Raw genomic sequence first — 14716 nt, 5'->3', positions numbered from 1 at the left:
CCCTACTTGTCCCATCTTTTGCCCAGATAACCTTACCAACCACTTCCATGCCACCTAAGCCCTTAAATACTCACAATTCCCAGCAGCACTTAATGTCCATGTTTTATGGAGAAGCGGCAATGGTGTAGTAGATACAGCACGGAAACGAAAGTCTGAAAGTCATGGGTTCTAATCCCAGCTCTGCCACTTGTCTGCTGGATAACCTTGGGCAAATCACTTCACTTCTCTGGGCCTCAGTTACCTCATCTGTAAAGTGGGGATTGAGACTGAGAGCCCCATATGGGATAGGGACTGTGTCCAACCCTATTTGCTTGTATCCACCACAGCACTTAGTACAGTGCCTGGCACACAGTAAGCATTTAACAAATGCCACAATTATCATCATTAGTACATATTCTTACATTTTTGTATCTGTAATTTCTATAAAGATAATAATAATGGTATCTGTTAAGCGCTTACTATGTGCCAGGCACTGTTCCAAGCGCCAGGCACTTTTCTAAGTGCTGGCACTGTTCTAGCTTGCCTGCTAGATCATAAACTCCTTGAAGGTAGAGATCAATCAACCAAATTTATTAAGCACTTACCATGTGCAGAGGACTGCATTAAAACAGTCAATCAACTGATGGTATTTATTGAGCACTTACTCTGTGTACAGTACTGTACTAAGCCCTTGAGAAAATACAATATAACCAGTTGGCAGACGTTTCGTGCCCACAAAGAGTATACAGTTAGAGGGGGAGACAGACATTTATATAAGCAACCAAATTACAAATATGTACATAAGTGCTACAGGGCTGAGAGGGGGTGAATAAATGATGCAAATCCAAGTACAAGGGTGTTGCACAAGGGATAGAGAGGAGAGAAAATGAGGGTTTAATCATGGAAGGCCATTTGGAGGAGATGCGGTTTTAGGATTATGCCTACTAATCCTGTACTGGCTAAAGAAAGGGAGGCTTGCCATTTCTGCTTTATGGAGTGATAAAGGACAAGCTTATTCATAATGTATTCAACTTCCTCCATCTCACTTGAACTAAAAACTTCATTTCTTCCTTCTCAACATGATGCATCTTATTGTTAGCAAAGTTAATCAGACTCTATCACGACATTTATTATCCTTGTGTTACGTGGCTTCAAAAACATTCCTCTTGCCTTCTTGGGAAAAACCGTGCCAATGCTCATTTGGCATCATTTTAGATTTGCTTCGGGCAGATATGGGTCCAAAAAGTGCAATTTCATGAATAAAATCCCTTTAAAACTAGGACCAGCCCCATGCAGACTCAACCAATGTCAAATAAACTTCCACCTTCTGCTCTCTTTCTTAAATTACATGTTCTTTCCATTCTCCCACGACTTCTACTTGGAATTTTTTCCCCAATGCTTTTCAATTTACTCCTAGAATAAAAGTGTTAGAGTTCCGATTGCAGAGATTATAGAATGACTAAATGTCACTTTCAAAATCCCTGAATGTGTCTTCACAAAAGCTTCTAAGAAAACACAGAATGCTACTGGGCATCTTCCTTGAGGTCTCCCTAAATAAAACAAATGGGATTAAATTCAAATCTTAATTAGTTAACCTGTTGCTACTAAACAAATAAAATTAAAAAAAAGTTTTCCTGTTTCACCAGCTTGTCAGCCCAGGGCAAAATTAATTAAAGTCAACTGAGGAAAGAAAACAAACATTTTTAAATGTTAGGTTAGCGCTCAGGAAACATGAGAGAGTCAATTATTTGTAGTCATGTGTGCTTTTCTGATAATTGCATCACATTCTCTCAGTGGTTCTTTCTCATTGTAATTCAGTAGAGGGGAAAAAATGGCATTTTATTCAGTCATGGGGTGCTTGAGATGTGACTGAGATGGATGCCCTGCCACACTAATCATAAACTATAATTGTAAGGGGAAATGTCAAATTAACTTTTTCAACATGCCTTATTTTCATTAAATAAGATTATTTTCAAAGCAACCATAACAAAATTTTAAGTCCTACCCCTCTCTACTCTTAAGGACATGATCTGTTAACCTCTGTTATCCAATACTATTTTGCAGCACTTTTGGATGTACTGGTGATAATCGATCCCAATGGCTCACATGTTTGCTCAATCTCTGCAGCTTGCTGCATGATAGAACCTGCTGTATAGATGTAGTTTTTTTAAAAAAAATAGTATTTGTTAAGTGGTTACTCTGTACCAAGCCCTGTTCTAAGCACTGGGGTAGATACAAGGTAATCAGGTTGTCCTACATGGGGCTTACAGTATTCATCCCCATTTTACAGATGAGGTAACTGAGGCACAGAGAAGTTAAGTGACTTGTCCAAAATCACACAGCTGACAAGCGGTGGAGCCGGGATTAGAACCCATGACCTCTGATTCCCAAGCCCGCGCTCTTTCTACTATGCCAAACTGCTTCTCTAGTTCTGTTTAGCATGTAAAAAGTCATAGGTCACCTTGTAACTAGTCCCACTGATTAGACTGAACCTTATCAATAAATCAACTGCATTTACTGAGCACTTACTGTGTGCAGAGCGTAGGACTAAGCATTTGGAAGAGCACAATAGAATAGAGTTGGTAGACATGTTTCCTGCTCACTAAGAATTTACAGTCTAGTGGGTAAGAAAGATCTAGAGGGGTAGAGCCCCATGTGGGACAGGGGCTGTGTCCAAACTGTTTATCTTGTATTTAACAGTGCTTGACAAGCAGTAAGCACCTAAGACTTCTAGACTTCTAGACTGTAAGCCTGCTTTCTAGACTGTGAGCCCGCTGTTGGGTAGGGACCATCTCTATATGTTGCCAACTGGTACTTCCCAAGTGCTTAGTACAGTGCTCTGCACACAGTAAATGCTCAATAAATGTGATTGAATGAATGAATGAATGAAATACCATAAAAACCCCAAACAAATTAGGTAACTAGGTAAACTGTTGCTGTTGAGATCATTTTTGTGGCTGGTAATGGATTTAGGGGCTATGTCTTTTCAGTATACCACAAGTCAAAGTTCTATTGCAGCTTCACTGCATGTTTCCCAGAGCTGGACTCTCCCTCCCCAGTGATCAACTTGCCCCTCATCTCTCCCCCAGCTAAATTGTTTTAGGCTCCCAGGCCCTTTCTTCCAATCTTCCTCTTCCTCTCTGACCCCTACTCTAGCTCCCGCATCTTCTATGGACCAGCAATTGCCGCCAATCACTACTTCCACTCAGTCAGCATGCCAGATCACTTAGAGAGGGTTACCTGGGTGAAGACAACCCCTTCTTGACTCATGCAGCTATCGGATCAATTGCAAGTTCTATAGAAAGACAAAGCAGCTGCACTTCTAGTTTGGTATTTTGAATTTTTGAGCTTGTTACATTTTAATTGAATTATATTGTGGATTAGTGCCCGAAATCATTTCCTCCCAGTGGAGCATCCCATATTCTTGAAAACAGCAGAGTTGCTTAGTTGCAGCAGATGAAGGATAGCTGGTACAAGAGATTTCTAAGCTACACAAAGAGGTTTTCACTTGGGAGAGGACAAGCTATATGCAGTCATTGTCTCCTTGCATCTTTCCCATTCTCTAACCCAGAATTGCATTCATTCATTCAATCATATTTATTGAGCAGTTACTGTGTGCAGAGCACTGTACTAAGCTCTTGGGAAGTACAAGTTGGCAATGTGTAGAGGCGGTCCTTACCCAACAGTGGGCTCACAGTCTAGAAGGAATGACATGAACACTAGATGGATGCATACAGTTAATCCTGAAAATATCAGGTGGGTAAGTGATATATGCTCCAGCAGTTTCTCTTTCCATACAAACTCAGTGAACATTCCCCTGGGTCTATATTTTATTCAACAGATGATGAGTAACTTAATTGAAGTCTCTGTCTCTCATTTTGGCTTATATATATATATATATATATATATATATATATATATATATATATTTAATGGAATTCAATTATAGACACTTTCCCAAAGCATCATATGGGAAGAGGCTTAGGAGAAACTTGTCTACAGGGAAAAGCTCAGTGCTCACAAGGCAGAGATCTCACTAAAGGCAAAGGAGCTTGTCCTAGATATGATTTGTAACACAGAAAGAAAAGCTAATTGAAAACAGGAAAGTTTGCACCGGCTGAACACGAGTGTCCTGTATGACTCAATGGGAATAGATTTCAAGGAAGAATCACAGAGGCTTGAGACCCCAAGAGTAAGGGACTTAGAGATGCATCAAATACTTTGGAGAAATATGAATCTTTAGGAAAAAGCAATAAACAGAAGGCAAATATTTAATGAAGAAGAGTAAACCGAAAAGCAGTCATCCATTCGAAGTCCTTGGGGTGAGTGAGAGTATATGGGAAAATGAGCTAAGTCTAAATCTTCGAATTTTCTTTATCACAGTGGCAATGAAGGATACTGTTATCATTTCCTGAAAAGAAAAGAAATAATCCTCTGTAGAGCCCCAGTGAGCCTATATCTAGCATGTGTCATTCAGGAAGCACCTCAAAGTTTCAGTGACAATGATGAATAGAAGTAGTAGATGTCTGTAATCTTGCACAAGATTTTAGCACTGATGTCACTGACTGTGAACAAGATTCAGAATTTGGTGCTATTTCTAGTCAATGCCAAAACAATGCAGAATATTAAAGCAGCTTCAACAGAGCAATAACCATGCTGTGATATTGAAATTTAAATGTAAACTCAAGCCAATGGGCTAACAGATAGGACTTGAAAATATATTAACAGAAGTAAACCTTTATAGCTGGAGAAATTCCAGTTTCAATAAAAGCATAGAGGGAACTGTAATCATTGTTATTAGTTCATCTAAATGTTGCAGTCACTGAAAGGAAAAGTCATGGTACACTCTTAATTGGCACCTAATTAGAAAGCTGATTTACTAAAAAAATAACATTTAAATATAGTAAACAATTATACAGATCTCCAAATAGGAACAGTTTGATGCTTGGATAAGATGTTATGGGAAACAAAGATGCAATGTCCCCCCTCACTCCCATCTTTGATGGATGGAGAAGGGTGGTGGGAGTGACTTGTCTCATAATATAAGGGTTTAAGGAGCCGCTCAGGATTCCATGGTGGGAATAGGCTTATAACTGCCTGCCGTCTACCTGAAGAAAACCATTCTGCTCCTGGACACTCCACCAAAACAGCTCTGCACCCCAAAGACTCACAAAGGGGCAGAACCCAGGGCAGGATCTGTCACCCCTTGCTGATTGTCAGATCGCTTCATTCATTCATTCAATAGTGTTTACTGAGTCCTTACTGTGTCAAAAGCCCCATCCTAACATTCCCTGCCCCAAATGAGCTTTCAGTCTAGAGGGGGAGATAGACATTATTATAAATAAATTATACACAAGTACATAGGTCCTGGGGACTGGGAGGGGACATGAATAAAGGAAGCAAGTCAGGGTGACACAAAAGGACATGGGAGAAGAGGAAAGGGAGGCTTAGCCAGGGAAGTCCACTTGAAGGAGATGTGCCTTCAATAAGACTTTGAAGAGAGGGAGAGTGAGGAGAAAGTCTATCACCTCTATTGCATTGTACTCTCTTAAGCACTTTGTACAGTGCTCTGAACACAGTAAGAGATCAATAAATACTATTAATCGACCGATAACAGGGGATTCTCTAGACTGTAAACTCATTGTAGACAGGGAACATGTCTACCAGCTATGTTACGTTGTACTCCTCCAAGTGCTTATTAACATCGCTCTGCACACAGTAAGCACTCAGTAAGTACAATTGGTTGACTGATTCTGAAAGCAAGTAATCGCTCCCCTGACTAATCCTGCCCAACCAATAGAAACCAAGGTCTAACGTTCAGGAGGCCATTCAGTGTTGGGCCCTGTTATATCAAAACAGTTTTTGTGTGAACAGAGTTGTGGATTAAGATAGGGTAGTGATGATCTCATTTGTTTATTCGTACTGCTTATCATAGTAACACATACTCCAATGTCAAAGTGGCTCAGATTCCTGGACATTAGTTTGTAAAGAAGATTGTGAGCTCCTTGAGGACAGGGATCATGTTTACCTACACTACTGTATTCTCTCAAGCACTTAGTACAGTGAGCTAACCTAGCCTAAAAGCAGGGTTTCAGAGATATTCCAAGTTTCCAGATATTCCAAGTTTCCAGCTTAATGAGTCACTGACAATCATGGATCTCCATTTCTTCTGGGTGCCTCAAGGTAACACTTAAGCTATGGCCCCCAAGCATGAACCGGTGGTGTTGGAGGGATTTCTGGCCTTCACACCTATGAAGATGGGTGAATTTCCAGGCTGCAACTGTCTACTGAACACAAAGGGGAGAATCAGGCTTACCTGGGGAATCATCCTTTGTCAAAAGTACAACTTATTAAACATAGAGTAATTGTACAACAGAGGAACTCAGTGACTTAATAGATTTTTCCCATTTCAAATGTTGATAGTCCTAAGAGGTTTCCATTCCCTAGGCTCCTACACTTTGGTCTCAGGGATGTCCTGGGGCACAAAAAAGACCTAATGTCCATGAACTCTTTTGAAAATCACAGGGGGCAGAATGTTGCTAGTTTTAGATACTGAGCAGGACCCAGGAGAAGGGGACTAGAAACTTCAAAGGAACCTCAGTCAGTCTGAAATTCAAAGGATGCAGTCTTCTAAACAGTAGAAATTCTGCACATCCTAAGTGGAAGGGAGATTCCCTTTTCTGACGCATGAAGTGGTGTTTCCAAAGCAATTCACTCACAAGAGATTAAATATACTCAAATTTACACTCTGAAATTTTGGAATTGTCAGAATATTATGATCTTTTTGTTGAAAATTCAAAGTGGGCAATAATGTATTATTTTCTCTATTTCTCCTATGATGTTATTTGATCAAATTTCACTATGAAGCAATTCAAAGCTTAAGAACATAGCACTAAAAAAATGTAAGGGGTAACTGAGCAAAACAACATGAATTTCCCTTGGTTACATTTTTAATTCAATTACATATCGTAAAACTCTGAATATTCATTTTGGATTAGTCTGCACTTACTAATAGCAACTATTAAACTAGCATTCTGATTTCACTATTAAGGAGTAAATCAGTGACTATAAATCACAATGTTAACTAGCTTTTCTAATTTTACTTACTATTGATTAATTGAAAGATCTGCATTATCGTCATTCACTGAAAAAGTAAGACGACTCTCATGGCATACTTTTAACTTTGTAAATCTATTAAAGAAAATCACTTATCAATTCCATACTTTTTAGATAAGAACCGAATTTTAATTTACCTCAAATCCATCTATTCATTCTCCATCCATTTTTATAAGATAAAAATATTATATAATTAGCATACACAAAAATGTTGAACATGTACTCCTTTGTTCAAAATGAAACAAGGTCACTGGAATGGACGTTTTGAAATGACTGTTCATGAAGATGACTTAGAGCCTTGTTTACAGGCCTTAAGCAAATGTTTTCACTTTCTTAGCCTCCACCTCTCTGAGTATGAAAATATGATTTCCGTATTTGTGAAGAGCATGGAGAATCTTCAAAGTATAACATAAGTGAAAAATGTGCTAGTATTTCTCTGGCTTACACAGAAAATATTCAGGGTGCTTTAAACCTGAATTTATGGTTAACGTGTTACCAAGAATGATCCCCTTGTTAAAAATAATTTTAAAAGGTAATAAAAATTCTAGGTTGACATTTTTGACTCTCTAAATGAGTAGCAGCATTTTAGATCTCTACTCCCTAGCCCTGTAAAATACCAGGCACATGTCAACCATACCTAAAATGAATGCAAGAATAGTTCTTTTCTATCACTACTTTGTGGCATTTTCTTTGACAAGTGCAGGGTGAATGAAAAAAGCAATAATAAATGATAGAAGCCATTGTAGCCATTTGAGATGTTGGGGAAGTAGAAAGAAGAGGAATGGAATTCCTAACATAGTGTTCAAGCTTGGGAGACCCAAAGAGAAATATTTAGCTTTCGGTATTCTGTGTTCTTGTGATTTACTCTTTCCCATCTCCATTCACCTGCTTTTAAATCTGGCTTTGGAATGTGAGCCTTACATGTTTATATTATAAAGTCGAAAGATTACAGACTGACGGTCAAGAAATCTGCATTTTAGTTGTTCCAATTCCTAGAATCTTCTTCCACTTCTTGAACAGAGGCAATGGATGAGATCTCTGTAGACTCTCCCTCTCTACAATTTACATCTCTAGGGTGGTGGTGGCCAGGGGGGGTTCCCTCCAAAAGTGGTTGAAAGCAGCAAAATTAAGAATCAAGCCTACTCCTTCACATAGCTCCTCTGAAGGGGAGAGCACAGAGAAGGAATGAAAACCCGATAGGAAAAAGTTACAGAGTTTTTGATGTAGACTTTGATGGACCTTAAAATATAATTAGTTTGGGTCTGTTTATCAACAAAGAAATTCCAGTGACAGTTATGATATAATAGCGCACCACAATGATTTATATCTATGGATTAAATGTCACGTTTGAAAAATTGTAGTTTAAATCATATATTCATGTCAGACCTTGAAAGTCTTATTGAAGATGTTCCAACTAAGTATTCCAAAGTCAACTAAAGTTATCCATTTTTATCATATTATAGACATTATGCACTGAATACATGACCTGCACTATATTCGTTTTAAAGACATTCAAAGACACCCAAACCTTCAAAGAAATATCCAGTACTATCAGCACTGATGTATTGGGCAGAGAAACATTTTTCTTACAGCCAATATGTGTTTACTAAATCCAGGCTCCCTGAGAGAAACTCACATTATTATGTAAGTTTAACGTACATAAAGAGGGAGGGGAAGAGAAGGAAAGGAGTTGCCACCCAACTGGACACTAAGAGATACCTGTTTGCCATTAAGAAATATTTGAAAAGATGATTATTATATCCCAGATAAGTATTTGACAACTATTTTAGCACTCCCACACTGGACAGGATATGGCAATGAGAATCCAGTAAGTATTAAATAAAAAATATAACTCAAATTCACATTAAGTGAATAAAAAATGAAGTAAACCACATTACAGTTTGTAAAGCATTTAACAATTTATTTCTGTCATTGCCGACCCCTGTCAGGTCTCAATCTAGTACATGATTTTCTAATTACTTGATAGCTATTATATTTGAAAGTTCAATTAGCTGATCTTTGGACATCTCCGGGTTATAGATGCATATGCAGCTGGTATATCTGTCCTTTGATGTCATGTATTTATGTCATAAATAGAAATGAGCAACATAAGGAATGAAATCAGTACACTGTAGAGAAGTAGCGTGACTCAATGGAAAGAGCACGGGCTTGGGAGTCGGAGGTCATGGGTTTGAATCCCAGCTCAGCCACTTGTCAGCTGTGTGACCTTGGGCAAGCCGCTTAACTTCTCTGGGCCTCAGTTCCCTCATCTGTAAAATGGGGATTAACACTGTGAGCCCCACGTGGGACATCTTGATTACCTTGTATCCCCAAGCGCTTAGAACAGTGCTTTGCACATAGTAAGTGCTTAAAAAATACCATTATTATTATTACTGTAAGCTCCTTTTAGGCAGCAATTACATCTACCAACTCTATTGTATTTTCGCAAGTGTTTAGTATAGTGCTCTGCACACAGGAAGTGCACAATACCACTGATTGGTTGAATGAGTACATCATTTTCCTAATCACTGTAGAAATTGGGCTATCTTAGATGAGATGGGGTTGGGGCTCAATTGGGAAGGCAGAGGTGGGGAGAGTAGAAGGGAAGGTGAGAAGGGAGAGTAGAGGGCAGGAGGTGGTGAGCACCATGGGGAAAGGTAGAGACAAAGGGAGAGAGAAAACCAAAGAAGGAGGCAGGGAATTGCTGCTTTTGATGGAAGGTTGGTGAGCTCCAGATCTCATCCTCTCCCTCACTCCGGCCACCATTGCTACGCCCTTAAGTCAGGTGGCTGCAGGCAGAAATCAGCAGTGGAGGGTCACATCCACGACGGACAACAGCGAGCTGTAATGCTTAGCCTGGATATCTCATCTGCCTAATTTTAGAGAGCTAAAGTTTCCACAAAATATTAAGGCTCCAACTGAACTGAAAATAAGCTTTTCTACAGGGAAACAACTTTTTATGGTATTTGTGAAGCGCTTACTATTTGCTCTATGTGTTCTAAGCACTGGGGTAGATACAAGCTAATTGGGTTGGACATAGTCCCTGACCCATATGGGGCTCACAGTCTTAATCCCCATTTTACAGATTTGGTAACTGAGGCACAGGTAAGTCAAGTGACTGGCCCAAAGTCACACATCAGACAAGTAGTGGAGCCCAGATTAGAACGCAGGTCCTTTTGACTCCCAAGCCCATGCTCTATCCACTAGGCAACGGCTGCTTCTATAGAGAAAATCCTGTCATTCTCGGTATAAACATTCCTTTAATCAGTATATGAAAACTTCTCTTGTAAACATGAGATCACCGCCATCTACACTGTAGTGATGTGAGACAGCTTCACAGTCTGCGTAAACTTTGGAAACCTAGCATATTATCCTTCCGGAGTACCACTAAAGCAGACAAGTGCTAGTCATTAAATACTTATTTAAAATATCATTTCAAAATACAACGATTAGGAGATTGCTGAAACTAGTAAAAGTGTTCAGCTTGATTCTCCCATGGAGATTTCCCCAGGTTACACCACTGTCCCCCAGACTAAATGGAGAAAAACACCAGCTTTCCTCCGCTCATCGTCGTCTCCAGTTGAACTGGCGGATATCTATTTTCAGAAAAGTCAATCAAATGGCATCTGTACTGTCATCTGCTCATCATTAGTCAATCACTCAATCAACAGTATTTGAACACCAACTGCACAGAGTACTGAATTAGGTACCTGACAGCATACAGTAGCAGTAAGAGAAACAGGCCTTTCCATCAGAGAGCTTGCATTCTAATTAGGTCTGCCTGATTCTCTCAATTTACTTACAGACAGTAAGAGCAGGAGGGAAAAGAATGGTACAACTGCTACTGGCAAAATGTGGAAGGATAAAAATGAATATGCGGCAAAGAAGCAGAAGTTGCCGTATTCCTCTTATAATTCCCACTCTTTCCCCATGATTTGAGGAGGAAAGAAAAGGTTATTTTTAGTAGTGACAGTAGCTCATGCTAGAATAGGAAGAGAAGTGTCAGAATGTTCTGGGATAGGAAGATAATCAATTGATCACATTTATTGAGTGGTTACTGTGTGTAGAGTGCTGTGCTAAATGTTCTGGTATAGAAAGAGAATCAATTGAACATATTTATTGAGCGCTTACTTTGTGCAGAGTGTTGTGTTAAACACTCGAGAGAGTACAAATTGACAGCATTGGTAGGGACTTTTCCTGCCCACAACAAGCTTACAGTTTAAAGGATTGTACTTTCCAACGCTTAGTACAGTGCTCTGCCCACAGTAAGCACTCAATAAAGATGATTGAATGAATGAATGAGCATAACCAGGTGTTGCTTATGCATCACTCATAGGAGGTTCAGAAACAGGCTTGAAGAGATAAGCAAATGCTGGAAAAAAGGGGTGGGATGGAAGCGAAACTGTAATTCATTGAGTGTCTATACCAGTTCAAGTGTCCTCTTACCTGTCTCTTCCTCCTCCCACCTTTCTTCCATGTTTGGTTTTGTCTCCCCCTTTTAGACTGCGAGCCCACTGTTGGGTAGGGACTGTCTCTATATTTTGCCAATTTGTACTTCCCAATCGCTTAGTGCAGTGCTCTGCACACAGTAAGCGCTCAATAAATACGATTGATGATGATGATGATGTCTTTTTTTGCTTCTCTTCATTTTTATCCTCTATCCCTTAACAACCCCTCTCCTGCTTTTGGGTGGCCAATATTATGCAAAAAAGTAGGACAATTACATAAAGACAGAACTTCTCCATACAATGGCTCCTGTATATTCCTCAGAGGAATGAACAAGAAAGATGAACTGCTTATAGGTGTGGACTATTATTCTGGGAGGTGGCAGAGAAAGTGAGGAGGGAAGTGTCCTCTGCTGCACTGAAAGATGGGGTTTATTGCTTGTTTTCCTTTAACTGCAATCACCCTCCTAAATATCAGACAAGATTGTAAGCCAGTATACTGGAATAGGAATGTTTATCCTTTACGAGAAATCTAAATGTGGGCTCTGTTTATTTGTGTGGGGAGGGAGCTGGAATGGGGAATCTATTTCCACAAGGACAGAGATGTGAATTCTGCCAAGGAAATATAGGCAAGACATAAACAAACATTGTAGTGGTTTAAGAAGAACGAATGGTAATGAAGACTTCAGGAAACATTTTACTATGGCAACCTTGGCAATTGTGTGGCAGCAAGAGGTTAAAATGTAAACAAGTGTTCATTAGGACCCTAAACTAATGAATCAGACAAAACACTTGCTCCCATATGAATCTATAGCAGAATGAGAAGAACAGTGAAGACAGAAAGATATTTCAGAAGCAAAGTGAACTGCCTAATCAGCCTCATGATGAAAATTGGTCTTTGGCTGGTACAGGGGCCTCATCTGTAACATGCATGAAATAGCCATAATTGAGGGGGGGAAAAAACAGCAAAGAAATTGCTAAGAGCACTTGAGCAGTACTAAATCTTTTTATTTTTTCCTCTCTTGCAAAACCGTATTTGGAGATGTTTAATTTAATTCTTTCCGTCTTTTCTGGGGCTTAGTGAGCCTTTCAAAATTAAGAAAACAGCTAACGAACAGCTATTAGCATAATTAATGGACTATTCTATTATTAAAGCTTCACATAAGTAGCTTTGAAATTTTAAACTATCACTAATATTAAGCTGGCCAAGCCTCAATGGTAAGAGTTTTAATTGCAGCTAGTGAACAAGTCTTTGACTTGCATTATAATCTGTAAAATCTGTTAGAGAGCAAAGTATGTATTCTCCATCAATGTCTACAACGACTGAGCTAACAGTCGATTTCCTTCAGTTACTTTGTACATACCTTTCAATCATATATTATCAATTACTTATTTGTTCATATTAGTGTCTATCTCCCCTTCTAGACTGTAAACTTATGAGAAGCAGTGCGGCTCAGTGGAAAGAGCCCGGGCTTGGGAGTCAGAGGTCATGGGTTCTAATCCCTCTCCGCCACTTGTCAGCTGTGTGACTTTGGGCAAGTCACTTAACTTCTCTGGGCCTCATTTACCTCATCTGTAAAACGGGGATTAAGACTGTGAGTCCCACATGGGACAACCTGATTACTTTGTATCTATCCCAGAGCAATGCTTTGCACGTAGTAAACGCTTAACAAATACCATCATTATTATTGTTAATAAACTCATTATGGGCAGGAAGCATGTCTGCTAATTCTATGGTACTGTACTCTCCCAAGAGTTGAATACATTTGCAAGTGCTCAATAAATACTACTGACTGATTGATTATAAAGCTGATAGCCCTAAAAATATCACAAAGTGTTCTAATGTCTTTTGAGGAGCAAATTTCTCTTTTCAATGCTGCAAAAGGAGACATGTAGAAAATCTTCTTGGCTTTGTCAATTTTCAAGAGGTGGTCCAATTTGAAAGGTGTTATATATGCTGTGTTACATAGTACCACAAGGAGACCCTATGTGCTAAGGATAAAAGAACTGGGCTTTTGTCTGAAGAACAGAAGACTGATGTTAGTTTCCTAAGAGACTAGCTTCAAGTATACAAAAGGATGACTAAGATAGGATGCTGATGATGTACACAGGTGACTGTAAAAGTGGAACTTCAAAATCATGATAGTGCTATTTTTAAAAAAACAGACTGTTTTCCATAGACCTCGTGCATTCTATAAGTTATATTCTTACCGATTATGGGCTAGACACTAAACAGGTATTTAGCAACTTTTGTTCCATTTTACAGTTCGTCACAATACTAGTTAATCCAGTTCGCTCCCCATTTCATTAATAGTTTATTGTGTTTTGTACAAACAAGTCTCCACAGTTCCTATCCATATGTGTGTTGCCAATTTTAAAAGAATTGGAATCAACTTATGCCTCAGTGGGGTTGTTATTACAAAAACTTGTTTTCCTCACATATGTCGCTAAATTATTGAGGCAAGTCACTTAACCTCTGTTTCTTTTTATAAAAAAATCTGTAAAATAGAAAGTGAAATATGTATTCTCCATCAACTACCTATATGACAACTGAGCTAACAGTCTCTTTCAGCTACCTTTTCTAGGCATTTTTGGAAACTTCTCCTCAAGGCCAGGGACGGCATGTACTTTTATTACCCTTTCATCAGGCATTTAAATACTCTGTGTACAGTAAGTATTAAATAAAAAATATGATAGAATGAAAGAATAAATGAATTTGGGGCAATGAGTGAAGCACTTAATTGACGTACTTTAATGAATACTATTTTAGTGGACTTGAAATCACTCAGCTTCCAAAAGCAAATCCACATCAAATTCACAATTCACTCTAACATCAACCACACTCTCGGTTGTTCCACACTCTCATTTCTCTTGCTGTCATCTTCTTGCTCCTGCCTTTCTTTCTGCCCTCCCCCTTCACTTTTGACAGATAATTATTCCCCCCATCTTCCAAGTTCTACTGACTTTACATCTCTCTCAGGAAGCCCTCCCTGACAAATCTTTCATTTCCTTATCGGATTTCCCTTCCTGCTGTGTCAGTCAATCATCTTTACTGAGCACTTGTTTCATGCAGAGCACTGTGTTAAGCGCTTGGGAGAGTGCAATATAACAATAAACAGACATCATTCCCTGCCCTCGACTGGTTTATAGTTAAGAGGGTCTGCTGTGTCACCTCT

The 14716-nt window shown here is 39.1% G+C and overlaps 1 protein-coding gene across 2 annotated transcripts in view; it reads right to left on the bottom strand.

Moving 5' to 3' along the window:
- The window catches only part of CDH13 (cadherin 13), a 991500-nt gene that overhangs the window by 318800 nt on the left and 657984 nt on the right, over nucleotides 1–14716 (bottom strand). The window lies entirely within an intron of this gene.

Source organism: Tachyglossus aculeatus, chromosome 11, assembly GCF_015852505.1.
Source record: "Tachyglossus aculeatus isolate mTacAcu1 chromosome 11, mTacAcu1.pri, whole genome shotgun sequence".
Taxonomy (NCBI): domain Eukaryota; kingdom Metazoa; phylum Chordata; class Mammalia; order Monotremata; family Tachyglossidae; genus Tachyglossus; species Tachyglossus aculeatus.
The sequence above is the reverse complement of the archived record's forward strand: the minus strand, read 5'-3'. Positions and strand labels throughout refer to the sequence as shown.